The sequence below is a fragment of the Convolutriloba macropyga genome, unplaced genomic scaffold, assembly GCF_964194025.1.
Source record: "Convolutriloba macropyga unplaced genomic scaffold, txConMacr16.3 SCAFFOLD_1281, whole genome shotgun sequence".
NCBI classification, from domain to species: Eukaryota; Metazoa; Xenacoelomorpha; order Acoela; family Convolutidae; genus Convolutriloba; species Convolutriloba macropyga.
This window is the reverse complement of record NW_027450879.1, coordinates 21,767-48,958: the sequence shown is the minus strand read 5'-3', so window position 1 is coordinate 48,958 and position 27,192 is coordinate 21,767. Positions and strand designations below refer to the sequence as shown.

Here is a 27,192-nt window from a genome sequence, read left to right as displayed (position 1 = left end):
CCTTCTAACTTGCGTGTTCTCACGCCTTCACGTTGGCTTTTCGGTCTGATTGCTCGCTGATCTCCGCTTGTTCGCGAGCTGGCCTAGTTTTGTTGGTTTTCCCCCTTGCTCTTCCCATCCTTTTTCACCAATGGCGGTGTGCTTTTCTTTTGATTGTGTGTTCAGATTTTCAAAAACTTATCCTTCTTTTTTGTTCACTTTGTTTCCTGCTTACACTCAAGCCTCAAGCCGTTTCTTTGCCCCCTATAAAGTACTATTGTGTTGTCGATGTTCCTTTTTATAAGTGATTGCTTTTTTTAATGCCCCCGCCCTTTCTTTAACCCCTTTCGCGATTGTTGATTATGTTCATATTAAAATTTTATCCGTGACATTTTTAGGGTCTCGTTTTTTGGTCTTTGGAGGCTAGGCATAGGTCGAATCCTCCTCTATACTCTACTAAGAAGCTAAAGAGGCCCATTCAGCAGCTAACGCATGCTTCCGGCGCTTCTTTCAAGACGGTTATCTTGCAATAGTCTTACAAGATGGACGGTTAATTGGAATAGTGTAAGGAAATGGAAAGTTATCTTGAAATAGTGTTACAAAAAGGACGGTACTTGTGCAAGATTCGTGCAAGCTGGGCGCTTATAATGCAAGCTCTTGTATGGTTCTTGCATGATCTTGCAAGATGATGCGTAAAGTTGCAAGATCTTGCAAGAAACTTGCCAGATTTTGCCAGATGACCGTCTGATTTCGAATCGAGCACTTGTCAAAGAATGCCCAAAATATGACTATATTTTCTTAAAAAGAAAACTCAAGCATTTTCCATCACAGATTTAACATAAAAAGGACACTTTGAAAAAATTATTGTTGGTCCAATCCGTGCATAAGTTCTACAGTTCAAAAACTAACCGCACACACTTTGTCTCTTTCACAACATAGAAGGCAAATAGCTGCAAAACACACTTTTTGGTTGTAAATTTTTCAAAGAAGAAAAAAAAATTAGGTGACGCAATCAAAGAAAACCAATCGAAACTCAGTCAAAAACCAATTATATGCAAGTGTTCGCGCCTCTACGTCTCAAAAAATTTTTAGGGAGTTCTAATTGCGAACCCTTAATACCTTTGTGTATTTTCTCACCAAGAAATCAAAGTGAACCGTCGAAGAAGGTAGCTGGCTAAATTGAGCATATAACTATGTGTGTATTTAGGTGTCACGCACAGAAGTAGGTAGCAATCTATCCCTAGTTTTTAGGGCTGTAGAAAATTGAGCTGAAATAAAGGAAGGGTGTTATCTGCCAAAAAAGCCGAAACGAAGCTAAGTAAAAATTACTGGTTTTATCTGATTTCCGGATCATATGATGACCAAGTTGAACTGAAGTCTTTGATAGTTAATTTTGATGGACATCCATTTTTCATTAATATTTTGGCGCAGTCTTACATATATCAAGGCAAAGACTTCTGTGGTCAATTTTAGAGCTCTTTGTACTAAATTGAGCTCAAGTCTGGCTTCGATTTTCCCTAAACCCCATTTTTTGCGGACTTAGCCCTTGCAGCTTTGTGTTTGAATAATGTTTCTCGGCTTCTCTCTCAAGAAATGTTAATTTTCACTCACTCAGGTTACAAAAAACTGCAACTCTTGCCATATTTCTCTGGGTTTGCTTTATTGCAATTAATATTGTACGCTATTTTTTATCAGGCTCCCTGTCGCCCGGTTCGACGCTCTCGCTTTTTTTGCACTTATTCTCTTTCTTGCTCTTGTTCCCTGTCTCCCTTGCTTTCTTTCTCTCTCACACTCTTTTTGGCACTCTCTATCTTTCTTTATCTCTCTCTCTCTCTCTCTCTCTCTCTCTCTCTGTCCTCTCTCGTTTTCTCTTCGTATTTCCCTGCCTTCTTTCTCTATGGAAACGCTTCTCTCGCTTTTTTGTTCTCGCTCACGCTTGCCCGCTCCTTTGAACATGTTTGCACGCACATTTTAGCCTAATCGTTCTCGCTCACTCACCGTCGAATGTTTGGTTTGCTTGCTCGCTGACCAGCGCTTGCTCACTCGCTCGCCATTTTTCGTTGCTTTTCCCCTTGCTCTTACCATTTTGTCTAAACAATTCCGCTGTGCTTTTATTTCTTTTGTGTGTACAGCGTCTGAAAATTCCATCCTTCTTTCTTTCGCTCCTTTTGTTCCGCGCATCAATCCCACCCTTCTCTGTGCCCCTCTCATATGCTTCTATTTTGCTGATGTTCTTATTTATACGTTGCTTTCTTTTATTACCCTCAGCCCTTCCTTTGAATTCCTTCGCGAATGTTGATGATGGTCCTATTTATGTTTTATCAATGACAATTTTTGCGTTTTGTTTTTTACCTTTGGATGTAAGAGAGTAGATCAAATTCTCTCTAGACACTCCAAAGAAGCTAACCAGGCGCAAATAGCAGCTAATGCATGTTTCTGGCGCTTCTTGCAAGACGGTTATCTTGCAATAGTCTTACAAGGTGAACGGTTAATTGTAATAGTGTTACAAAACGGTCGGCTATTTTTAAATAGTGATAAAGGAAAGGACGGTAGTCGTGCAAGCCTGGTGCAAATGGGGCGATTATTGTGCAAGATCTTGTATGATTCTCGCAAGAGCTTACAAGACGATGCGTAAACTTGCAAGATCTTGCAAGAATCTTGCCAGATCTTGCATGATAACCGTCTGATTTTTACTGGGGCACTTGTCAATGCATGTCCAACAGTTGACTATACTTCTTTAAAAGGAAAAATCCATCATTTCGCATCACAGATTTAGCATAAAAATGACACTTTGAAAAAAAATTTTTTGGCCCAATCCTTGCATAAATACTACAATTCAAAAACTAACCACAAACACTTGATCGCTTTCATCACATAGAAGGCAATTAGCAGCAAAACAGACCTCACGGTTGTAAGTTTTTCAGAGAAGAGACAAAGAGTTTAGTTGACACAATCAATGAAAACCAATCAAAAATCAGTAAAAAAACCAGTTATATGCAAACGATTGCACCTTTATGTCTATCAATACATTCTTAAGGAGTTAATAACAACTCTATTATGTCATAGTGTTTTTCCACCATAAAAAGTCAAAGTGAGCCCTCGGAAAAGTGGGTTGGTTAAAACAGAGATATCACTAGGTGTCTATTTAGGTGTCGCGCACCGAAGTATGTAGCGATCTACCTCTAATTTTTGACTGTAGAAGATTGAGCGGAATTAAAGTAAGGGGGATATCCGCCAAAAATAGGCCGAATTGAAGTTAAGGAAAAATTATTGGGTTGACCTGATGTCTAGGTCATCTGATGTCTAAGTTGAACCGGAGTCTTTTGATAGTTAATTTTGATGGAGCTTACTTTTTTCATTAAAACTTTTGGTCGCCAGTTTTAATTTTCATATAATAAGGCAGAGACATCGTCTTCATTTTTTAAGCTCTATTTACTACGCGAACTTCGATTCTGGCTTTGTTATTATCGAAGTCCAGAGTTTTCAGTCCGGTCCATTTTTTTTTGCTGGACGTTACCCTGACTTTATTTTTGCATGGCCAAAAAGGATTTCAAAGTTGCGCGTGGAGCAGTAATACAGCGGTAAAAAGTTGGATCTAACTAACATCCAGCGAGAAAATATTGATCGAATTAATGACAGGAGTCGATGTCCAAATCAAATACTATAAAGTGAGCTACAGCTATTGCCCTCGCCAGTCTTTCCAGAGCCATTAGACCGACTGTTGCTGGTTGTCTATTTCAAGTTTACAGCCACTCCAATCTGTCATTGAAGTAGCAATGAATCTCATCCAACAACAATACAGACCCGCGAAAAAGATTCAGTGCTCACATTTGTTTTAAAAACATCCTTCCTTAAAATTTCCGACCGCTCTTGAGGGGGGAGGAACTATCTACTCAAATGGGTTTTTTTTGTTCATGAACAATTTTGGCCGATTTTTCTGCAGACAATTTTGGCCGATCGAAATATTCATCGCAGAGAGTTGAGACTGGTATCATTAGAACGCTCGTCCAGCGTAGAAACCCAGGCATAGGCCTCGACTTATGAAAAGACTTAAAAAATCTAGTAGGGGGGGGGCAACATTGACTATAATTACACGGTCGAGCTTCCTAGTTAAAGTCGAGCTAATATCTTTTCATGGGTCGAGCTAAAGTCTTTTCATACTGAAGAAAGTATAGCTAAGGTCTTTTCATGGGCCAGCATTATTCATTTCATAACCAACAAAATCGAGTTATGGTCTTTTCATGGGTCCGCAATTAGTTTTTCACAACTCTGTTTTTTTTCAAAAATCAAAGTGTTTGTTCTGCTTCTGTACATACAGATGCAGAAACGGAGAAAGAGTAAAAAGCTTTGCATCAGAGCATTTCAATTTAAGAATCGGTTGGAAAACTGCCAAAAGCCTTAAAAACCTTGTCACATCTTAAGATAAAGAATTATTGCAGCTTGAGATTTTTACCACGTAAATTGATTCAGTGAAACCAGCTAGCTTAAGTGTATTGGTCCTAGTCCCATAAGGCATGACAAAATTTCGGCGTTATTCAGTTTGTTTTCAATTCCAAAATTATTAGTTATCTTTATATTATGAGTAAAAGATAACTCATAATTCTAATATTTGTAGATAGCTGATGACATTCATGGCTTTGGAAACAATTGTTTTCCAAAAATACTTTTTTACTTCGCAAATTATTTTTTTTTGCTGTCTGTTCGTTACCTAGTCTCTTTAATTACAGGTCTAAAAAGAGATCATTGGTGTCAAGGAAGATGTCAAAAGGAATTCTTTTAAAAAATATAATGTTTTTAAACAAATTCATTATGAATTTACTGGAATCGACACAGGTTTTTCACAAAAAGAACTAATTTTTGATTTTTATCACATTTGACGTCTTTTTGTAGATGTAGAATGTATTATGGATAAATTCAGGTCTCTGGGGCTTTTTTGGACAAAAAAACGAACTTATTTTAATGTTTCTTCTTGTATTTAATTGCTTTCATGACTTTGGAAGTAATTTTGTTCCGAAAAAAATTATTGCTTAATTTTGCCCTTTTTTCTTTTCTCGTCTACTTGCTACCTGGTCCTATTACTGAGAGGTCACATACTACAATATCGGTGATCAGAAATGAAGCAGTTGAACATACTTGAGGGCCAAAGTATTTGAGGGCTTTGACAGCGTTTTCTGGCAGGTTTTAATTGAATTTTTATTGAATTTTTAATTTAACCTCATAAAAACTTGATTTAACACATGTCTGAATGCCCTTCTATAGTAATATTGGTAATCGTATACCTATGGGATTTTTTAGTTGCTTTCTATTGGTTTCCATTACTTTAAAATTAATTGTTTTTCAAACAAAATAACGATTTCTGAGACATTATTGTTTTTGTTTTAAATTTAACTTTGTCTTTTTCTTGTTTTTTTTAAAATAGACAAATAGGAATTAATTAATGTTTTGTCATTTGCTGTTGGCCTTGACTCGCTTTCTTAATTATGGCATATCGCATCAATTTACTGCATCATTTTTTTACTCCAGGGTGTTATTTGCTTTGGAGGCTTCTTTTCCGTTCATACACTTTTTGAAAAAAACTTGAAAATTTGATTTTTTTCTATCTGTTCCTCATTTGGTAGACAGCTATGCCAAAATTTTGGATGAGCGAGGTGGGAACCTTATGTGCGATCGCACATTAACGAGCCTCCTTGTTTAGTTCTTTGAGGAAAAGACTTCAACTAGATCAGATTCATAAAAATACTAACACTTCTCTTTAATTGGAAAATTTCCACGTATTTATGTCAGTATTGAACACCCCATCAAACAAACCGGAGCATACCCAGTCCTAGGCTTCAACTAATGAAAATTCTTTAAAAGTCTAGTAAGGGGGCCAATATTGACTATAATTACACCGTCGAGCTTCCTAAATAAAGTCGAGCTAATATCTTTTCATGGAACGAGATTGTCTTTTTATAACAAAAAAGTCTGGCTAAGGCCTTTGCATGGGTCCATCGCTAGTCAGTTCCTAACCAAAAAGTCGAGTAACGGTCTTTTCATGGTCCACCATTGGTCTTTTCATAAGTTTGTTTTTTTTTTCAAAATCCATTTTTTTTCATTTTTTTGTGCTTCTGTACATACAGGAGAAGAGCACGAGCAAGACTAAACAGCAATGCACCAGAGCAGTCCAACTTAAGTTGGAAAACTGCCAAAAGCCTTAAGATCTTAGTCAAAAAAGAAGATCTTAGTCAAGATAAAGAGTTATGGCTGCTCGAGTATATCAGCACATCGCTCGATTCATTGAAACCAGCTAGTTTAAGTGTATTGTTCCTTTTTCCAGTAGCCATGACAAAACTTTGGCGTTATTTAGTTTGTTTTCCACTCCAAAATTTAAAGTACCTTTTTTCAAAAAAATGCAGGTTTTTGGGGGACTAGTGGTTCTTCTGAATCGCAAAAATTGAAGGAGCATACACGCTAACTACGTTATATGCAGTATTGCACAAACAATTTTAATGGCAAAAATGCAGACTTATGAAAAGACTATTGATGGACCCATGAAAAGACTTTAACTCGACTTTGTTTTCAAACATTTTGTCGAGCTTTAGTTCAGCCCGAATATTGGGTCGAGTTAAAATCTCTTGTAAAATTTTGGGTCCAGCTAAAGTCTTTTGCGAAAAATCTGAGTCGCGTTAATATCCAGAATGTCCTCAAGTCCAGCTAAAACCCTATCATAGCTCAAATGAGTCGAGTATGTTCTTTCCATAGTACACTTGGGTCTACAATTGTCTTTTCATAAGTCTGTACCTAGACCTTGGTAGTCAAACGGATGCCTCAGTGGTATGTGGGATTGCCGCAAATTTCGCCTATGCTCATTACTACTTTTTTATTTGCGTTTCTTAACTTTACCAGTGATAATTTAAGCCCACTTTTCCCCAGTTTTCTCAAGGACCACTCAAGTTAAAAAAAAGGTAAAAGTAGAATATATTTTTTTTTAAATTCTTATATTTTGCTCTGCAAGTGAGTAACTTAAAACGTTGGTACGTGAAAGTCAGAATTGGTTGGAGTTCTTCCTGAATTTCTACATTCTGAATATTCAGAGCCTATCTCTTTCCCATAAAATACCGTTCTTGGAAATCAAACATGAGTATTTGTGGAAGCTTTTTCTCTGTTTTTCTAGTACTTGAACCGTGAAACTATTTTATTCTCGAAACTTCAATACGGTGAATTGCTTAAGTTCCCGAAAAAAAGCAGCAGGGAAACTGCTTGATCCCACTATGATAGTTTCCCATTCATGTAATAACTCGGTTAGAAATTCCAGTTCTCCAAAAATCCCTATGGTATTTCCGTTGAAAAATGAAACGCGTGCTTGAATGTTTCTCTTTTATATGGTGCTGATTGTTTGACTGCAGTCAGTCTAATAGAGTAAATAGTTGCATTATGTGTACCTCTTACTCTTTGACTCCGGTTATATATCAATCATACATCTCTATAACTGAAGTTTATCTTCAGCGTTTAACAGGATAGTTAATTTGAGAGAAGTAGGTAAGTCTACTTCACGCGCAGAAACAAGTAACCCTAACTCTTTTTATTCTAGAGCTGTAAAAAGAGTCCAACTGGGATCTGTCCTAACTAATGCGGCCAGTGACTTAACGAAATCTAAGCGTAAAAGGAGCCCAATTTTTTCCCCTGTAGATAAACATCGACTTAAAGTTTTATCCTTTGTGTTTTTTAATATATATTCTTAGTTTTTGAGACAGGAATTGCAACCCTGTTAAAGAGTTCAATCTAAATGAACATTAGCCACTTTCCGTCGAAACATTGATCACAGCGGATGCTTACTCCTTAAACGATTACTTAATACAAGAAATAAAACCATTTGAAATTACAGAAATTCAAAATGTAGCCCAACTTAAAATACTTCCGAGTACAACTTTATGGCTGAAAGCTCATTGTTTTAGCCAAGATCAGCAACATTTTCACTCACTTCCAAAGAACGCTTCACAGATCGCTCGGATCGCTTTCCTTTCTTTTTTAAAAGAAATTTATGGTCAACACTTAACAAAAGGCAAAATCTATTTCATTCGTGACCCAATGACAAAAAGACATACTTTTCTTTTTCATGGCACAATTTTCTGTCCAACATCAGATACTCTACCTGAATTTCTGAAAGGAGAGCACCATGAATTATACACCGCAATCAGAGGGCATGTATTTAAAAAACATTTCGAGTTTCTAAAAAGAATTGCACCTGTACTCAACAGAGCCGCTGCACAATCGGAAGCGGGAAGCGAGCATAGAGCAGCTATACAAGATATAGCAGATTTATACCACTTAATACAAACATTTTCAAAGGTTCAATTCAAGACGCAAATCTATACGAGTTAGAAAATTTAGAGGTACGCATTTCATTGCAAAAAATTGTAACTATCTGGTCTCAAATATCCCAACAGAAAAGCAAGATCTATATACAAATATACATGCACAAGCCATGGATATGGATCCAAACAAAAAAATTAAAACAGATTCTAATTCCACAATGATTGATGACGGAACAATGATGTCACCGCACACTTTAATTCCTCTTTTACTAATAAATTTACAGAACAAAAGTATCGGAACAATCTTAACCCCAACAACCAATTAACTATACAAAACTGCCAGAGATTTGAAACCATCCAAACCTTGCCACATTTACTAAATTTGAAAAACGTTAATCTCGTCTACCAACACAAAACTCAGTTCGTTTTCAAAAAGAAGCCGGTTATCCTAAATAATTCAACTTAGCAATTACAATGAATTTCATTTACCTAAAATTTTAAAATGACGGCACAGCAATTAGTGAATCTAATTACACACTTGATTGCACGTAATAATCAGACAACAACTAACACCCCAACGCTGTACTATATACAATCGGCATGAACTCAAATTTTTTCTCTTAAAGTGAAAATAAAATCAGCTATGATGCATTTCTACCCAGGAGTTTAAATTCCAATGCAATAATCACGGAGACCGTTTGACGGTACATATTCAACGTACACTGTGGAGGTATTTTGAATTGTTATCACAGCAAATATGGTTATGACCCCAGGAACGGAACAACCCGCTCCTCACTTTCATAACCATGGATTCCATAACGAATTGCCATGATAAGAACGGCATTAATATGCCTCGCTGAACAATGGTATTCACACCTACCATTAGAGATTAGTTTAAAAAGAATTCACAAGCTTTGTGCCCAGAATTTCAAAAAAAAACATTCGATTAACCTTAATCTCAAGATCAAGCTAATTTTTTTTTCAGACAGCATTACTCGTGAATCTGTGAAACAATTTAACGCAGTCAGAACTCAACAATTGGCTTGAAAATCATTCGTTAAATTTTCACCAGATATAAGAAAAGCTCAAATGATTGACTCACTAACTAAAGCAGCGGATTCAGAGCTAGCACGAAGAGCTCTCAAAAAGTTAGCCAACCATAAATCATTGGCTTTGGAGCACAACTTCAGTTGGCACAACTGGTATAAAAAATCAATCAGGAAGAGTTTAACAGAACACTTATTGATCGACACAAGATTAAAAACGAACTACTACAGTTGAAAAAATTACTGCAAATAATGGCAATGTAACAGTTCGCACTATGGAACAAGATACAGCATTAGATCTTGGGTCACGATATACAGAACAAGTTACAGCATTATAAGGTCAGAGCATAAAAATTCAAACTGCCCCGATTGTCGATTTAAAAGAACCGGCAGACAAATCATGTTTTTGAAAGCTAACACTTAAACAAGCTATGAAGGGCAATAAAAAACTTCACAACGATCAAGTCACTTCAAATATTTTGACAAGGAAATTCCTTCAATTTGTCTAATTCTCCTGAAGCAACAGTAAAGATTAACAAGATTTTTCTAGTCCTATATTTACTAAAAGATCTTCTGTAAAAAATTTTTCAAACAACAAGCCATATTAGGTTAATAATAATTTTGAACCAATAATAATAAAATCACTTTCATTTTCCCACGAACACGTAATAGAACAAACAGTATTTATAATAATAACTCACGTTATAGAGAAAAACCCTAATTATCGTAGAGATCATAATTGTTCTCGACTGCCCTTGCAATAAATTGTCTCGGAATTTAAAGAAATTACGTTGTTTTTTTTTGTAGAACAATAACGAAGGGAAGACACAACGTCTCAAGTAAACACAACAGACAAACAAAAGGTGTCAGAAGAGCAAATGCTCAAAACACAATTTAATGACTTGCTTTTAGAGCTAAACCACGTCATACACAATGAGTTTTTTGCCAAAAATAATGTAATATTCTAACATAAGATATACTTTAGCAACATATATAAAAGCAACTATTGGGTACTACACCTTACTTTATATTTTTTACAAGTAAGAAGTCATAGCAGAATGATATCGTCACCTCATATAGAAGTCGGTTCTCTGATCAATTTCGGAGCTACATTTAATGAATAAAATGAAAACATTTGCAAAGAAATCAAAAAGTATTACAAAATTCAAAGCAATTACAGAATTAAAAGCATCTAAAACTGTGGTCTGCAGCAAACATTGCTAAATGTAACTGTTTAACTTGATTTATACCACACAACATCGTTTATACAAGAACACAGCATTCAGATCAACCTTTTACGTTTCAAACACAAAAATTAAAATTCTGAGAACACCACTCCTAGAAAAATACGTATAATCTATTAAAATCTCAAAACATAACTCGAAATGAAACAAAACTAGGAATAGAAAATACTTATGTTTTATAACTCATCAACAAAACTGCATTTGAATGCAAAAATGCAAACGCTATTATTCAAACGGAGTTCCACTGTTTAAATCAGACATTTCTTTCTTAGCACTATACCAAAAAACTTTTTTCTTTATAGTTAATTAAGAAACTAAAAAACCCATTTCCTTTTTCATACAATTTTCGAAACAATCTAAATAATTTTTTAATATTTACTAATTCAATAATTGGGTACAAACAACAAGACATTTCTCTAATAGAATATAACACTACACATTATCGCGCTATCGAAATCACAATTTTTTTGACGCCCTATTTTCTGAATACTTAACACAAAGTACATCAGAAACACTCAAAATATTCTATTGTCTTGAAATCACAACAATGAACTTTTTATGTTTTGCTTGATAATTTTTCCTTTTTAAAGAACGAAGAAATAATTCATCAAATATTCATTTTCGAACGCCTAAAAATAACTCAAAAACATTTTGAATAACTAGTTCATCTTTTGATAGAATACCAGAACTGTTAAAACAATTTATCAAAGTATATCAAAGGGGAACTCAATTAACCATTGCAGTTTAACTAAAAACAGCGCACCAAGCGCTTTCCACTACAATTACAACAGAGAATACAACCTGTACTCGACAGTCTTACGCGTTTTTGACATAATTGCTCCAGTAAACGTTGATTCCATCAGTGCGGAAAAGCCTTCAATAAACTAGTAAAAATTCTCAAAAAGTAGAATCACTAAAAACATTTTAGACGCCCACTAATTAAACAACATGATTGGTGAGACAAAGTGCAGTAGGTCTATAGAATCGATAAAAATCAAACTAGCACATAATAAAGGACCGGTTTTTTCAAAAGCTGATTTGATTAGTGCGTAGCGCCTAATGCCGCTAGACAAACCTTACCAAGGGTTAGCAGTTTTTGTTACTGACGGACAACAATATTGTTAATAGAGATAGTTCTCTGTCATCTCCATTGGCCCAGCAGTATTCTCAGCCTTTATCTGTCTTATGTTTAAATCTCTAAAACGCAAAATAAATTTATTACATACGTAGATGATGACTCTGTAAAAGACGACGCAGTAGACACAATGTCGAAGTCACTGAAAAAAAAACCAAATTCTAAAAAAAGAGATAACTCCAAAGCTGCTCCGGACAAATCCTTTTTGTTTCTTGGAATCAGTAAAATTTTGGGACACCAAGTTTCAAAAAAAAACACATTTACGCTCTATAATCAATGATCGACGCTCTTCACAAGCTCCAATCACCCAAAGATTTAAAAAATTACACTGTTTCTAAAATTTGTTTCAAAAAACATATCAAATTTGCAAGTAGTTCAAAGACAATTCTATCTCGAACTTAGATTTTCGGTTGATTTCAATTCGACGCCAGATTTACAAACTTTTGATAAAGTCAAGAAAGAACTTACAAATGATACACTACGTCTCACCGTTCCTAATTCGAACATTTTTTTGCGATGCGTCAAACTAGGAAATAATTTGAAAAAATTGATTTTTGGTGCGAACTACCGCTCATTCTCCATTGCAGAACTCAGACTATCCACTTTATTACAAGAGTGTTTCGCAGTTTTATATGCAATTTCCGAATGCGAATTTCGTATACAAGGTCACGACACCATATTATACTATACACAGATCCAGATCCAAAACGTTTTCTGTTCAGACAGAAAAATAAACCAAACCGCAGAGTTTACATAATTCTACTTTATTTACTGAAGTTCCCTATTTTTCACATTGTTTGGACGTGGTAGAAAAATCATTTAATTTAAGACTTACTGGGTCGTTCACTAACATCAGCTACACAAGACGAACATCGTTTCAAAACTCTAAAAAATTCAGAATTGATAGCATTCTTTATGAAACACAACGAAAAAAATCCTTATTGCCTTTTCGATATTCCGTTTTAAAAGAAGACATCAAAAGCGTTAATACAAAATCTACAATAGATTCACCCATCTTCCCAGTATAATTTACAAAAAAAACTTTCCGTTAAGGTACAATTAGAAGAAAACGCCAATTTTTCCAGTTTCGTACACTGAATGTCTTACCAAAGCAAAACCACTAGATTTTATACATGATCAAATAAACTGGAAAGGACAACAAAGTAGTCCTCATGTAAAAACCTATTCAGTAGGACAATATACCCATGTTACTCTTAATACAAAAAAAAACTGAGCGCAGTACACAATCCACGCCACAAACCGATTTTGCAGATTTAAAATACTATGCAATTATCATTTTCAGCTATCAACGATTTCATACCCAAATAACCAGAAATGAATAAAAAAATTTTCCCAGTAAAACTGAAAAATGTGAAGGATTTCTACAGGAAAAACAACAACAAGAACATATACATCGAAAACGATATAAATTTCGCCCTATTACTCCAACCTTAACAATAGGGACAAAACACGGGCTCCCCCTAAAAAAGTCGTCGCTTTCAAGACAAACATAAACGAATCAAGTCAAATTTTGTATTTTCTCCAAGGAACGAAGCCTAAAAAATATCTGTTCACCACTCTTCTTGTTATTGACCTTATTCGCCAAAGCACTTACCCATGATCCCACGGGCCACACTGGTGAAAAAACTTATACAAGTATCAACAGGAATACTTTTCCTCCAATATTAGAAACTGGATAGCATTTTTTACATTAGGTTGCTTAGAATGCCAGACTATCAAAACATTCACAGCCATTTTTAGATTTTTCACCATACTTCGACGACCGTGTTTCAATGGACACAAAAAGACCAAATACACTTCTGGCGGCAACTCAGACATCCATGTAATAGTGGATGCGTTTTCACACTATGTTGCCCTACACCAATCACTTAGAAAATAAGCAGCTAATGTATTAAAATTTTTAAATTGATCCCTGGATTGCAATATTTGAATTTCTTTATATCTTACCTCTCGATAATGGTAAAAAATAATATATCAGCTGACAGCAGCTTCTTTCTCTTTCCCTTCAACATAATTCTCAGTCCAAAGCACTGAGAATTAGACTCTACATTCAACAAAATAACAGGTATGTAAATAAGGCATTGAAGTTTCACATAGGAGAACACCTCATTCGGAAAAAAAAGAGACTAATCAAATTTTTAGTCTAAAAACATCAGGTTTCACAAAACTTTTTTTGGCGTCGACCACTTATTCTGTTCAAGCACTTGTTGCGAGTGAGGTTTATACATATTAAAATTGCATAACAAAAACATTGTACTACTTAATCTCCCAATTTATTCACAACAAGATACACCAATTTTTCGATCGTTTTGAACGCAGACCTCGTGTATAATCTGAATCTATTTGCTATTCCAGCCTCTTACAGTGTAAAATACTTTAAAGATAGAATCAAAATAGACGACCCACAACAACTCGAAAATTGAAATCAAATATCCACATAACATAGTCTCTTTTGAAAGAAAAGACTATTCACCTAAAGAACTATTTTCAATTTTCCCTCTGATGTTTAGTTCCCACCTACCGGCATCTTTTCCATCCTCCCACAAGAAGCGTTATTAACAGCAGTGAAAAAAGTATACCTCATTATGTTTTCTAATAATTTTTATATCATCCCATACTCAATGTGAATTTTTGTTACTGTAACAATATGTGTCCCGGCGTTTGACAAAACTTAGCTTCACTATTGCCATCCCTAACCTTCCACTCAACACATATCCCAAAACTACCCCCGGTTACCAAACCACCCACTTGTTCCTACAGCGACGCTACCAAACAGTCCATCCCCAAAAATCATCATTTAAATACTTTAACGAAAAACGCAAGCACAAGAAACCGAGGAACGATCTTACTCGGTCACTACTCCAGCCAAACCTGGAAGAAAAGCCTCGTCCTACTGAAAACTCCTACAACAACATCTAAGCACTCAAACTTTACCGCCATACTCAGGCTTTATAACAATACAGTTTTGCTACCATCATCATTATTACCCGCTCCGCTACCCCAACCAGAACTGTTTAATTACTCTAATTTTCTGAACTTCTCAATACAGTCAATTAATATTGCAAAAACGCCCAAAATATGATGCTCAGACCTCACTCAACCAATACAAATTTTCTCAATTAATAACAAAATTTCCGCAAATTTCTTGCCTTGTCTCAAATGACTGATTAAGTGAGAGCCTCTAAGCTCGCAATTTAATTCACCAACACCTTCGCAAACCTTGGGCAACTCTTTTAATCCGATACAAGGATCAGTCTCAAATGTTGTACAATTGCTTTCACAAGCTCAGTGGAATCACTCAATTAGATGTGCAAATTCCTCATTATATTTTCAACACTCACTCAGTTCTCAGGGACTACCCAATTTTTAATTCTTAGTTCAAATTCACCAACCCTGGTAAAAACCGACATTCTCACCAGTGTATTTGCAAAAAGCCAGACACACCAAGAAATTACCCTACTCTTACCTTGAAAACGTGACCTAAAATCCATTGTTTCACCATCCGTCCTATTGGGACATCACAATAAAGGATAAAAATTAGGTGAATGGGTTAAACGGAGAATAAGAAGTCAGATGAAAATACTCGGTTGCAGAGAAAAAACATCACAGGACCTACTTAATCAATCTAAAATTACATTTTCAGTTGAATTATTTGTAGAAAAAGATAAACTCATCTTTATCGCTGAAGCAGCCACACCAAAACCCTTTTGTTTAAATAATTACCCCTCATCATTTATCTTGCAAAAAATCAGTTACAAATTCAATCGTTACTTTAAAAACTTAGCAGGCCTCTTTCTATTCTATAACACCCACTCAGGATCATCTTACACATCTGCACTACAAATCTAGTCCTGTTGCTGACTAATTATTTTATTTCTTTCCCACAAACTCAAACAGGCAATCACTATTGAACAATGTAACATATCCATACCAAATTGGGGATACAAGACGTTATTGTAACACATTATGACTGCTATCCAAAACAAATAACAAATAGGCAGTACTAAAAGCTCAAAACGATTGATGAATTTAAGGTTATCTCGCAGACTTTTTTTTTGTGCCTTGCCTGAGTCGAATTTTTTTTCACAAAATAGAGCAATTCAAATTTAAGCAACTTCCGTATTTTGCGAAACTCAGCGACAAAGAAAGCGTTTTCCACAAAATCTCTCTTAAAAAAGGCTGATCAAGGTACCCGATAAGTTAACAATACGGAAAGAGGTTTTTATCAAGAAATTAATCTCCTAGAGAACTTGCAAAGTTTGGCTTCGTAAAAAAAGCATCATATCGCCTTCAAATGATTCAGTTCGAATTAATTAAAAACCCGCGCTAGCAGGCAAACATGGAAGCAAAACAAGGTAGATTGCAACTTTATCGTCATCGCCCTATTGGTTTTCAACACGATAATATTGTTAATAAACACCGACACCATAACTGGATTTCAAACGCAACGGATAATCAATGGGCAAATTGTCCCTGTGTAAACCCTACTTTACAAAGTCGTGTTACCACACACTAGGATGGTTAATACAATTATGAAACAACTGCAATCACTTTCGACATAAAATCAGAAAATATTTACCTAATAACACACGAAGTAAACTTTTGTCAAAAGGGAGTACTGTCAACCAATTAACGGAATCAAAGCAATAGTGATTGGGCATTCTAATGATGACTGCCGAATTTTCGACAAATGCCCGAATGATTAAAATCCAAAAAGGCTTTTTGTGAAACATTCACAAACAAGAAATCAAATACTCGGCATCCAAACAACGCTCACATGAACAACACAGGTCGACTTCAATATTACCTTTAAGACGAATCAGCGCTCTCTAGATTCGAATTAATCACTACACCACTACACAATTGCAACGAAGCTTGCTCGTAGTACGCTGCATAATATCAAGATATTTTCAATCAGTCCAAAGAAGAATGAAAAATGCTACCGGAAGAACTTCCTCAGAATTTAAGAACTGACACTCGACTTTCCCAAATAAAGCAACATCTCTGGCAGCGTACACCACAGCAAATATTCGAAAATTTTTCACCAAACCACAAGAATCGGAAAATTTGCCCTAGAACAGAAAAGTACAAACTTTCAGAAATCAGAATTGGTGAGTCGTGGAACATCCAAATATATAAATAGACGCAAAAACCAGAATGCAATTAGTCGAGTTTTTATAAAATGGACCACAGTTGGCTGTTCAAGACTAAAAAATATTTGATATCGTCAAAGTCTGAATGATAAAATTCCCGCTTTGTAAATTATATTATCAGAGGAAACGAAATTACTTTTGCTACAACATAAAGCCCAAATTTTCTATCCATTTTTCAATGCAAAACAGTTTCTTCAAGCGTTTACGTACTAGAAAACCAATGTTTTGAACAAATGTCCAGTTTTTAACCATTTAAAGTACATCTTAAAGACCAAGTGACACATTAAACATTTCCCTGGTAAAAAACAAACATTTAAAACGCATAATTTTGAACAACATTCCACGATTGACGCAGAAAATGTTGACTCACATCGCTTGACGCTCTACCAATTAAAGCGGGAAACAGTGTAAAAGCGGGAAACGGTGAAACTTAACGCATACTCAAACACATCAACTTCCATAGTCAACAAACAGGCATATTGAGCCAAAGTGACTGGAATCATTCTATTGATGAGATGAAACTCATGCAATTAATCAACGAGGCACTGGAGAGGTTTGAATTAGCACAGGCCGTAAGATTTCCAGACTTGGCCAGACAATTTCATTTACAAGTTCTGTACTCGCAGTTACAGAGCCAGTACACAAATTATTTTAACAAAATATTCATTGACGGTTAAGAATTTAATATTCCTCGCCTATGCTTGCGTGAATTAAACAAACAAACAAACAGAATTTTTAAAAGACTCGCTCATTGGTGTCTTTCGAGACATTTGGTATGTATTAAAAGAAAAAACCAATGTCTCTTCGGCTTATTTAAAGCCAACTTTAACGCATATAAACAGAAAACTCTTTTAGGAATTGATATCACATCAGCCAGAATAATAATATCAGGAAGTTTTGTGGTTTTTGCTCCTACTATTTTTCATGTATTACAAACTGCCTCAAACAATTGAAAATGAACGTCCGCCTAAAAACGAAAACGACAACAATCTGTGGGTTGTACTCAACCACACTCTGAAACTGAATTGAAATTATTACACAGGAAGTTTGAAATTAATTATGCAAACTTTTCCTCAGCACACAATAAGTCGAAAAAAGTAGGCGATTCCACTCTCTCAACATCAATTCAAGATTGCTATGAGCTACAAATTGAACGACAAACTCAATCAGTTTTTCGATCTCTAAATCTTGCATCCTGTGAACCTAAGAGACAAAGATTCTTTCGCGCTATTTCATTATCAAGAAATTTTTTTGAGAAGGATCCTGATCACCAGGAAACTCCCGAAGAACTCATTTTGAATTAACTTTGTTTTAGTAACACCACAGAAGTCATGCCGTATCCGTTCCCCTGTGTTGAGACATCACCAAGTCCCTAACGTTGACACAACTTAGTACGAACTCATCATGTTGGGAGTCAACGGTATCCTTCTCTCGACTCCTATGGTTTTGTCTCCCTTAAAGCCCAAATCAATGTGCGAGATGCAGACGCTGGCATTTTTCACAAGAGCACAAGCGTCGCCACAGCTTCAGCTGGTGGCTGCCGCAACCCACTCGCGGGTGAACTCATTGCTTTCACCCGCTACTTCCTCCTCTACAGGAACTGGAGAGTTTCAGCTCTTCATCAGGAGTGACACAAACTCCCCGACAGCATTGCTGGGGGCAGTTAGCTTGTCTCAAGAGCTACTAGCTGAAAGTGAGCAGCCGGTTCAACCGGCTCAAAGATATAACAGCCCAACAAAGGCAGCTACTCGGACAAAATTGTGCATCCTCCAATCCTCTCCTTAATAGAGACCTACCATAACCTTCGACTAGAAGATGACCACGTCAAATGAGACAAGAATTTCAGTCGGTATGCATGTCCCCTGTCCGAGCGCCACAGTTGACTGAAACGTCTCGAGAGACGTTTAGAGCACCCGAGACTCCTTTTTCTCTTCTACACCTTAATTCAATCCATTTGTGCCGACACAAAGTAAAACCCACATATCACCAGGAACAAGTTTTCGTTACCACGAGCTCAAAAATCTTCTCGAGTTGAAATCAGAACATGGCAACCAGGTTCACAAAAAAGTTAACTATGTCTCAACTACCTGGAGCTTACATTCTTGTCCTCTTCAACTTGATGACGAATTGGACAAAATTAGAATAAGAACGTGAAGGCCAAGAAAGTCGTGACAAAAACCTTCTTCTGGATTGTGCATACTTCCCAATAAATCCTAGATTTACAGAAAGACTTTGAAACACGTCAAAATAATTGTTTGCTGTGGCAGATCTCCAAAGCAATTACCGGAACACAATGTTCACGAGGGACACGCCTCTCTGTCACTTTTTATGAAAGGTACAATCTGCTCTACTTGCAATTCGGTTTCCTACACCCGACTCAGATGGATAATTACAACCAGTCTCGCAAATTCAACCGAACAGTGATGTTGCATACGATCCACAACTACAGCTTTGTGTAGCGTCCCTTCCATAACACAAACCCCTCATGGAAATCAGCTCATGACTCATAATGTTAATACGAAGATCAAGTCTTCATAATACTTCAACTATTCATACATCATCGACCCGGGAATTATCAAGGAACATTGAGGAAAGATGATCCAAAAAAACTTTTGCATCTTTGTTCCCAAATACGCCAGGACACATCAGATAATCCTGATACCAATCGAGTAACTTCAAGTTGTAGAAGGACTTGCAATGAAGTGCATATATGGCCATATCTTCAACCACATCTACAGGGATTGGATTGCCGATGTGTTCGCGAACAAAGAGCTGTAGCTAGAGAAAAAGAAGCTTCTCCTGGCAATGCAGCCGCATTGCAATGCCGACCGGTATCTTTAGGTTCTCGCTGTTTGTATGGCACGCAACAATGACTTTCTTGAGTTCTTCCGGGATCCTGACAATGGCGTCCCGGATATTGATTTCGATCACCGCTGATAGGAACACTCACACCGCTGGGGCCACTTTGCCAAACAAATACACACAGCTCCCGCAAAACTCACAAACTTTAGTTTTTTTTGCTAATTCTTATAATTGTTTCTTTCTTTCTTTTTTTTTGTTTTGTCTGAATTCATTTTCTTTTCTATTATTTGAAGATACTGAGCAGTTTCTTTTGTCCTTCGTTTCAATGGTCGGAAACAACTTAGAGGGAATTAAACTTAAAAAGTTTAAGGGTCTAAGTAAGTCACCAATTAGCTAATGATGGATTCTCACTAGAAGGCAACCTGTTAAATCGATTCGGAACTAAACTGTACTGAGAGGAAATAAAAATAAAACTCTTTGTACCAACGTCAGAGAATATAGACTAAATTTTTCTACCCGGGTGGGAAGTTATCTTCACTACACGACAGTGGGAGACAAATGGAAACTACTACAGGATCGACAACACTGGTTCCACAACCAACAGGATATGGACCACCCATGGACGACTCTCGTAACTTACTTCTCTAGACAGCGACCTCAAACGACGAAACAAATTACCGATTCCACCATACGACTAGGATGATAATTCAGCATATTTCAGCTACTTTCTACAAATTTGGACAAAAAACTTTTTAACCGGATGGATTTAGCAGATGAAATACTGAATATACACATCCAGCCAATCATAGACTGAAAACACTCAATTTTCTTTTTTATAGTCTTGCATGCCTGAATTCAGCCATTCTGATAGAGTAGATAGTTGCAATATGTGCACCTCCTACACCTTCACTCCCCGGGCCGGGGAATTTGGCCAAAATTATGTAAGATCAACGGTAACTAGCGTTGACAAGTCGGAAAAATCAGCGCAATTTTCTTACATAATTTTGCCTTGAAAGCATTGAATTTGAAGACAAAAATTCGACGCATTCAACGCAAAATTATGTGAGAAAGTTGCGGTGATTTTTCCGACTGGTTGCCGCTGATCTTACATATTTAGCGTTGAATTTAGCGTAGATCTTACATATTTAGCGTTGAATTTAGCGTAGATCTTACATAGTTAGCGTTGAATTTAGCGTAGATCTTATATATTTTTGCGGTGATTTTAGCGTTGATCTTACAAAAAACTCAAGCGTCCACTGAACTATTAACCTCCAGATGCGTATGGGACTCAAACTGCTGACCTCATGTTTGCTTGTCGCCTCTTCTACCATTGTGCCACAGTAACTCGGTTTCCATAAGAGCCGCAATTCTTATAAAGCATAGATCTCACATATTTTGCGTTGAACTTAGCGTAAATTTTACATATTTTGCTTTGATTTTGCATAGTATTTAACTTAGCATATTCAACGCATTTACCATGTGAGGCGTACTGGGAAAAATTTGAATTTTTTAAAAATATTTGAAAAAAAATTGATTTCATAAAATGGTCTGAAATGGTTTTTGCACCGTAAGATAGCACTCAAAAGTTTTTTTTGCTGACTTCATTTTTCTCACTTGTGCAGCATAGGGGTCAAAACAGTATGAAAAAATTAATGTTTCGAAAATAAACTTGAGAATTTCGAAATCGCAACATGGTTTGAATTGGATTTTGCACTATAAAAGAGCACTAAAAAGAGATTTTTTGCTGACCTCATGTTTCTCACCTGTGAAGCATAGGGGTCGAAACACTGAAAAGTTTGACTTTTTGCAAAAAAAACTTGAAAAACTTTTGAAATCGTAAAGTGGTCGGAAATGGAATGGAAAGATTAGCGTTGAATGCGTTGAATTTATGTTAGATCAAGGCTAAATTCAACGCTAAATATGCAAGATCTGCGCCAAAATTCAACGCAAAACTATGTAATATTAGCGTTGAATGCGTTGAATTTAAGTAAGATCAACGCTAAAATTCAATGCTAAATATGTAAGATCTACACCAAAATTCAACGCAAAATATGTAAGATCTACGCCAAAATTCGACGCAAAATTATGTAAGATTAGAATTGAATGCGTTGAAATTATGTAAGATCAACGCTAAATTCAACGCTAAAAGTGTAAGATCTGCGCTAAAATTCAACACTAAATATGAGAGATCTAAGCGAAAATTCAACGCAAAATTATGTAAGATTAGAGTTGAATGCGTTGAAGTTATGTGAGATCAACGCTAAATAAGTAAGATCTACGCTAAAATTCAACGCTAAATATGTAGGATCTACGCCAAAGTTCAACGCAAAATTATGTAAGATTAGAGTTGAATGCGTTGAAGTTATGTAAGATCAACGCTAAATTCAACGCTAAAAGTGTAAGATCAACGCTAAAATTCAACACTAAATATGAAAGATCTACACGAAAATTCAACGCAAAATTATGTAAGATTAGAGTTGAATGCGTTGAAGTTATGTGAGATCATTGCTAAATATGTAAGATCTACGCTAAAATTCAACGCTAAAAATGTAAGATCTACGCTAAAATTCAACGCTAAATATGCAAGATCTGCGCCAAAATTCAACGCAAAACTATGTAATATTAGCGTTGAATGCGTTGAATTTATGTAAGATCAACGCTAAAATTCAATGCTAAATATGTAAGTTCTACACCAAAATTCAAGGCAAAATATGTAAGATCTACGCCAAAATTCAACGCAAATTCATGTAAGATTAATGTTGAAAGCGTTGAAGATATGTAAGATCAACGCTAAATTCAACACTAAATATGTAAGATCTACGCGAAAAATCAACGCAAAATTATGTAGGATTAGAGTTTAATGCGTTGAAGTTATGTGAGATCAACGCTAAATATGTAACATCTACGCTAAAATTCAACGCTAAATATGTAAGATCTACGCCAAAATTCAACGCAAAATTATGTAAGATTAGAATTGAATGCGTTGAAATTATGTAAGATCAACGCTAAATTCAACGCTAAAAGTGTTAGATCTGCGCTTAAAATCAACACTAAATATGAAAGATCTAAGCGAAAATTCAACGCAAAATTATGTAAGATTAGAGTTGAATGCGTTGAAGTTATGTGAGATCAACGCTAAATAAGTAAGATCTACGCTAAAATTCAACGCTAAATATGTAGGATCTACGCCAAAGTTCAACGCAAAATTATGTAAGATTAGAGTTTAATGCGTTGAAGTTATGTGAGATCAACGCTAAATATGTAACATCTACGCTAAAATTCAACGCTAAATATGTAAGATCTACGCCAAAACTCAACGCAAAATTATGTAAGATTAGAATTGAATGCGTTGAAATTATGTAAGATCAACGCTAAATTCAACGCTAAAAGTGTGAGATCAACGCTAAAATTCAACACTAAATATGAAAGATCTACACGAAAATTCAACGCAAAATTATGTAAGATTAGAGTTGAATGCGTTGAAGTTATGTGAGATCATTGCTAAATATGTAAGATCTACGCTAAAATTCAACGCTAAAAATGTAAGATCTACGCCAAAATTCAACGCTAAATATGCAAGATCTGCGCCAAAAGTCAACGCAAAACTATGTAATATTAGCGTTGAATGCGTTGAATTTATGTAAGATCAACGCTAAAATTCAATGCTAAATATGTAAGTTCTACACCAAAATTCAAGGCAAAATATGTAAGATCTACGCCAAAATTCAACGCAAAATCATGTAAGATTAATGTTGAAAGCGTTGAAGATATGTAAGATCAACGCTAAACTCAACACTAAATATGTAAGATCTACGCGAAAAATCAACGCAAAATTATGTAGGATTAGAGTTGAATGCGTTGAAGTTATGTGAGATCAACGCTAAATATGTAACATCTACGCTAAAATTCAACGCTAAATATGTAAGATCTACGCCAAAATTCAACGCAAAATTATGTAAGATTAGAATTGAATGCGTTGAAATTATGTAAGATCAGCGCTAAATTCAACGCTAAAAGTGTTAGATCTGCGCTTAAAATCAACACTAAATATGAAAGATCTACGCGAAAATTCAACGCAAAATTATGTAAGATTAGAGTTGAATGCATTGAAGTTATGTGAGATCATTGCTAAATATGTAAGATCTACGCTAAAATTCAACGCTAAATATGTAAGATCTACGCTAAAATTCAACGCTAAATGTGTAAGATCTACGCCAGAATTCAACGCAAAATTACGTAAGATAACCGTTGAATCCGTTGAATTTATGTAAGATCAACGCTAAATTCAACGCTAAAAATGTAAGATCTACGCTAAAATTCAACACTAAAAATGTAAGATCTACGCGAAAATTCAAGGCAAAATTATGTAAGATTAGAGTTGAATGCGTTGAAGTTATGTGAGATCAACGCTAAATATGTAAGATTTACGCCAAAGTTCAACGCAAAATTATGTAAGATTAGAGTTGAATGCGTTGAAGTTATGTGAGATCATTGCTAAATATGTACGATCTATGCTAAAACTCAACGCTAAATATGTAAGATCTACGCTAAAATTCAACGCTAAATGTGTAAGATCTACGCCAAAATTCAACGCAAAATTACGTAAGATAAGCGTTGAATGCGTTGAATTTATGTAAGATCAACGCTCAAATTCAACGCTAAATATGTAAGTTCTACACCAAAATTCAACGCAAAATTATGTAAGATTAGCGTTGAATGCGTTGAAGTTATGTGAGATCATTGCTAAATATGTAAGATCTACGCTAAAATTCAACGCTAAATATGTAAGATCTACGCTAAAATTCAACGGTTAATGTGTAAGATCTACGCCAAAATTCAACGCAAAAATATGTGAGATGAGCGTTGAATGCGTTGAATTTATGTAAGATCTACGCTAAAATCAACGCTAAAAGTGTAAGATCTACGCTAAAATTCAACACTAAATATGAAAGATCTACGCGAAAATTCAACGCAAAGTTATGTAAGATAGGCGTTGAATGCGTTGAATTTATGTAAGATCAACGCTAAATTCAACGCTAAAAATGTAAGATCTACGCTAAAATTCAACACTAAAAATGTAATATCTACGCGAAAATTCAAGGCAAAATTATGTAAGATTAGATTTGAATGCGTTGAAGTTATGTGAGATCAACGCTAAATGTGTAAGATCTACGCCAAAATTCAACGCAAAATTACGTAAGATAACCGTTGAATCCGTTGAATTTATGTAAGATCAACGCTAAATTCAACGCTAAAAATGTAAGATCTACGCTAAAATTCAACACTAAAAATGTAAGATCTACGCGAAAATTCAAGGCAAAATTATGTAAGATTAGAGTTGAATGCGTTGAAGTTATGTGAGATCAACGCTAAATATGTAAGATCTACGCCAAAGTTCAACGCAAAATTATGTAAGATTAGAGTTGAATGCGTTGAAGTTATGTGAGATCATTGCTAAATATGTAAGATCTATGCAAAAACTCAACGCTAAATATGTAAGATCTACGCTAAAATTCAACGCTAAATGTGTAAGATCTACGCCAAAATTCAACGCAAAATTACGTAAGATAAGCGTTGAATGCGTTGAATTTATGTAAGATCAACGCTCAAATTCAACGCTAAATATGTAAGTTCTACACCAAAATTCAACGCAAAATTATGTAAGATTAGCGTTGAATGCGTTGAATTTATGTAAGATCAACGCTAAATTCAACGCTAAAAGTGTAAGATCTACGCTAAAATTCAACACTAACTATGAAAAATCTACGCGAAAATTCAACGCAAAATTGTGTAAGATTAGAGTTGAATGCGTTGAAGTTATGTGAGATCATTGCTAAATATGTATGATCTACGCTAAAATTCAACGCTAAATATGTAAGATCTACGCTAAAATTCAACGGTTAATGTGTAAGATCTACGCCAAAATTCAACGCAAAAAAATGTAAGATGAGCGTTGAATGCGTTGAATTTATGTAAGATCTACGCTAAAATCAACGCTAAAAGTGTAAGATCTACGCTAAAATTCAACACTAAATATGAAAGATCTACGCGAAAATTCAACGCAAAATTATGTAAGATAGGCGTTGAATGCGTTGAATTTATGTAAGATCAACGCTCAAATTCAACGCTAAATATGTAAGTTCTACACCAAAATTCAACGCAAAATTATGTAAGATTAGCGTTGAATGCGTTGAATTTATGTAAGATCAACGCTAAATTCAACGCTAAAAGTGTAAGATCTACGCTAAAATTCAACACTAACTATGAAAGATCTACGCGAAAATTCAACGCAAAATTGTGTAAGATTAGAGTTGAATGCGTTGAAGTTATGTGAGATCAACGCTAAATAAGTAAGATCTACGCTAAAATTCAATGCTAAATATGTAGGATCTACGCCAAAGTTCAACGCAAAATTATGTAAGATTAGAGTTGAATGCATTGAAGTTATGTGAGATCATTGCTAAATATGTAAGATCTACGCGAAAATTCAACGCTAAATATGTAAGATCTACGCTAAAATTCAACGCTTAAATTTGGTGTAGAACTTACATATTTAGCGTTGAATTTAGCGTTGATCTTACATAAACTCAACGCATTCAACGCCAATCTTACGTGTCCGGTGATATATAAGTTATACATCGTTATAACTGAAGTGTGTCTTCAGCGTTTTACAGAGTCGTTTAGTTTAAGAGAAGTAGCTAAGTCTACTTCGGGCGGAGAAAAGAGTAGCCTCCTCATTTTTTAAGGCTGCAAATAGGCCCAAACTAGGGTCTGCTTTACTTAAAATGTTTCCGGGCAGACTTTTATTGTCTTTTCACACTTGAGGTCTAGACTTGAAGACTAATTTACAAGCGAAATTTGGAATGTTATTTTACAACAGGACTCAATCAATTTCACTGGCTGTTTGAATCCTAGCCCCTTATGCCTACCCTCAAAAAGACAGGTAGTAATGTCTAGAGGCAGTGTAGAGGGTCATTGGCTGGCAGTGTTGTGATTTTGGGGTAACCAGTCAAAGGGAGAATTATATATTTTTGTCAGCTGAAATGATTCAAAACATTTTAACTCATAAATTTCCAGGAGTATTCCATGGCCCAGAAATTTACATTTCACCGACAAATACATGATCGACTTTTATGACAAAACTTGCGGCTTTTAGATTGAACCTATTAATTTCAGTTGTCGTGAAACATGCTGACGATCGCAACGTAATATATTATAACGATATTGAGAGATCTGTTCATGTTCAAAATCATTCTCTGATCAGACTATTTCGAACGCACTTTAGTCTAAACAGAGGCAACTTCGAGCGCACTTTTGTCTGATCAGAGGTGATTTTGACCGCACTTCAGTCTGGGACAATATTTTGAGCGCATTTAGTCTGGACACTGGTCTGGAACTCGTCTGGACAATGGTCTGGAACTTGTCTGATCAGGGGTCACGTCGGTCTGGAACTCGTCTGATCAGAGGCGGCTTCGAGCGCACTTCGAGCACACAATGATCTTCGAGTGCATACTCGTC

At 35.6% G+C, this 27,192-nt stretch overlaps 1 protein-coding gene across 1 annotated transcript in view; it reads left to right on the top strand.

Annotated features, from left to right (window-relative positions):
• The window catches only part of LOC142356234 (uncharacterized), a gene marked incomplete at both ends in the record, with an annotated part of 52,542 nt that overhangs the window by 7,142 nt on the left and 18,208 nt on the right, over positions 1-27,192 (top strand). The gene's annotated exons all lie outside the window — the stretch shown is intronic.